Source organism: Mus pahari, chromosome 5 (assembly GCF_900095145.1).
Source record: "Mus pahari chromosome 5, PAHARI_EIJ_v1.1, whole genome shotgun sequence".
Lineage (NCBI taxonomy): Eukaryota > Metazoa > Chordata > Mammalia > Rodentia > Muridae > Mus > Mus pahari.
In genome coordinates this window covers 37,953,147-37,956,462 of record NC_034594.1, presented here as the reverse complement: position 1 = coordinate 37,956,462, position 3,316 = coordinate 37,953,147, and the positions used below count along the sequence as shown (strand labels likewise).

Genomic DNA, 3,316 nt, shown 5'->3' with positions numbered 1-3,316 from the left:
GAGGAGGAGGAGGAGGAGGAGGAGGAGGAGGAGGAGAAAAAGAAAAGAACTTTGAAACTGTGTTTTCTGCTACCTAAAATAGAATGTAAGTTTTCAGAGTAAAGAGCCCCTCAAGGTCTGAGCAAAGGTGACACCATGGTACCAGGTACCTTTAGCTGCCATCTGATTCTGCCCAGGAACCTGGGCAACATGGCAGCAGCAAAATCAAATCCTTTCTGTGGCCCAATCCACTCCAGGAGTTACTATTATTTCCCCAGCATCCTCTACCTCTACCCCAGTTCTGGCCCACTGTTTTCTGAGAATTTCCTGTCGGAGACCACGAACTTCCTGTGAGGGCAGCAACTGAAGCTCTCATGGTAATACCTGAACCACATAACAACAGCCTGAAGATCATCAATGAGAAGACACTGTGAAGAGAGGCAATGAACCTCTGTACAGAGGCCATGGTTATACACATGGAGTTCCCCAATAGGCACTAAGCCCACGAGAGCATAGGATGGCACATCGCATGGATCAGGAATGTCAAATAAATGTCAAATAAAGCAAGAAGATGCCCACTTTCTTATTAGGATTTCTTTTACGTTGGAAAATTAAAAACAAAGAGCAACCTGATAGGGCGAGGTGGTCAGGCTATGCAGGCCGCTGGAGAAACCATATTAGTTCCTGGAGTGAACCTACCCACAAACAGAAATTACTGGGCAAAATCAAGTAACAGCTAAATGGCCTGCTATGGGGTCACCTTTCTCCCTCCTGGGGAAGAGACATGGGAGACACACAGCCATGACCAGTAACTCCTCTGTGTCCACATACGAGTTCTTGAGTCATCTTAAATAGGATTTGTAAGAAACAGGAGCACTAATAGTCCTCATGCTAATTCAATCACTGCCTTATTAATTAAAAAAGAAAGATTTGTCGGCGAGACGGCTCAGGAGTTTAAGAGCACTCAACGTTCTTGCAGACCACCTGGGTTCACTTTCCAGAACCCACATTGGTGGCTGAAACTGTCTGTAACTCCAGTTCAAGGAATCTGTGGCCCCCCTGGGCACCAGGTGCACATACATACACGCAGGCAAAACACTCATAGACATAAAATTAAAATAGAAAGAAAGAAATAATTTTTTAAAGAATGAAACTGAGACCAAGCCAAGCAGAAGGCACTTAGAGGACTACCTTAAAAAAAAAAAAAAAAAAGGAAAAAGAAAAAAGAAAAAAAGTAAGAGACAGAAATATGACTGTATGATAATTCCTTACAGGTACTTAACAAGCCAGTCACCCTTACAACTGCTTAGCACATAGAGGAATTACAGGCCTCAGGTCACCTGTAGCGCCCTCCCTCCCTCCCTCTCTCACTCCCTCTGTGTGGGGGTGGGGGGTAGGGGAGTAGGGGGTGGGGGTGGGGAGTAGGGGGGTGGGGGTGGGGAGTGGTGTTTTAAGTGCAGAGCTAGTGCCCTGCCACTTTCACCCCCTGTACTTCCAGCACACAGGAGGTGGAAGCAAGATCATAAGTTCAAGAAGCCTGAGCTTCTACAGGAAGTCTTGAAACCAAAGAGGGACGGGGGAGGGAGGGGGAAGAGAAGGAGAGGGAGGGACAGTGGAGAAGGCAAAGAGAAGAAGAGGGAGAGAAAAGAGGAGGGGAAATGTTGGAGGAGAAGGAGAAAGGAAGAGAGAATTTGGGATTAGAGTTGAGGGACGTCTGAGTTGGGAAGAGCACTAAAATCGCAGGAGGAAACGCAGCTCAAGCTAGAGGATTCAGCACCGTGGCGTCCCCGGAGGATTAACTCAGCTCCAGGTCCTGAGCCAAACTACAAAGAAAGTAAGCCTAAGAAGTCCAATAAAGTTTTCTGGAGAGGCGGCGACGGCACCCCGATGGCTGCGTTTCGAGGAGCGCCACGCGAGATCGACACCCACCGGTGGGATCGCGGCCCGCCGGTGGGAAAGGAACCCGACCGCTCTGCAGCACTCACCTGTGGCCGAGTCCCTGCCCCGGCGGTCACAGCTCCAGCTCGGGCGAGGCCGCGGCTGGCTTGGGCTTTCCGAGCCTCCAGCCCCGGCCCGCGCACCCCAGGACTGTGCTCACTTCCTGTTCCCACGCCCGCCCGCAGAGGTTTGCTACCGATTCCGAGAAGCTGGACTTTTAAACACCGAGGTCAGAATGAAAGACGACTGAGGGGACAGGGGACAGAAATAACTCCGAATGTTTAGAGGCGTTTGAGTTAATCATTAGAGGTGGCATCCTGGTGCCAGCCCTAGAGGCCATAGGCTGCTTCGCTCTCTGCCCGCCTTAGGAGCTCCGGCCAGTTCTGGAGGGACACTTCCTCATTTCCCCCACTCCAACCACACCTCCTTTCACGCAGAAACTGTATGCTCTAGAAATGTCGGCACTCCGGGAGGTAGGGGCAGGAAGATTAGAGCAAGCAAGTTCCAGGCTATCCCAGAGACGGTGGAACCACACACACACACACACACACACACACACACACACACACACACACACACACAGTTTAAAGGAGCTAACTACGAGAAGAAAGTGATTTTACACCGAACCAAACAACCAGCTCTGCTGAGGGCCTGGGTCAGATCCATCAGGATCGCTGACTGTTGGTTCAGTCTCTGTGAGTGCCTATGAGGCCAGGTTAGTTGGTTCTGTGAGTTTTCTTGTGGTGCCCGTGACCTCTCTGCTTCCTACAATCCTTCCTCCCCATATTCTGTAGGAGTCCCCAAGCTCTGCCTATTGTTTGGCTGTAGGCCTCTTTGATGAGGACTCTGTTAGGTTTCTGTCTACAAGTATGGCAGAATATCATTAGAAAATATTTCGTGCTTTTTTATTTTATTTATTTTTATTTTATTTTATTTTATTTTATTTTATTTTATTTTATTTTATTTTATTTTATTTTATTTTGCTGGTCATGTTTAGTTCTATCTTAGGTGTCCGAGGCATCCAGCCAGCCTCTTGTTCCTGGCCTCCACGCAGTGTCAGAGGTGGCCTCTCTCTTGTGGCACAGGTCTCAAGAGAGACTAGTAACTGGATGAGGGCTCCCAAAAGTTCTGTGCCATCTTTTCTCCAACACATCTTGCAGGCAGGATAAATGGTAGGTCAAAGGTTTGGGGTCTGAGTTGGTGTCCCAGTCCCTCCACTGGAAGTCTCGCCTGGCTACAGAAAACGGCAAGTTCCAGCTCCAAATACGTGTGGATTTTTTTTTCTTTCAGTTTGTTTACATAGTGGATTATGTTGATGGTTTCTGTATGTTGAACCATCCCTGCATCTCTGGGAGGAAGCCTACTTGATCATAGGAGATGATTTTTTTTTTTTTTTTTT

At 48.4% G+C, this 3,316-nt stretch overlaps 1 protein-coding gene across 1 annotated transcript in view; it reads right to left on the bottom strand.

The window, feature by feature from the left end:
• Positions 1-2,316, bottom strand: part of Casp8 (caspase 8) — a 34,253-nt gene extending 31,937 nt beyond the window's left edge. The window contains exon 1 of the mRNA XM_021198066.2: positions 1,965-2,316. The gene's annotated coding sequence lies outside the window, so the exon portion shown is untranslated. The remainder of the gene's footprint in view (positions 1-1,964) is intronic.
• Between the last annotated feature and the right edge of the window lie 1,000 nt (positions 2,317-3,316).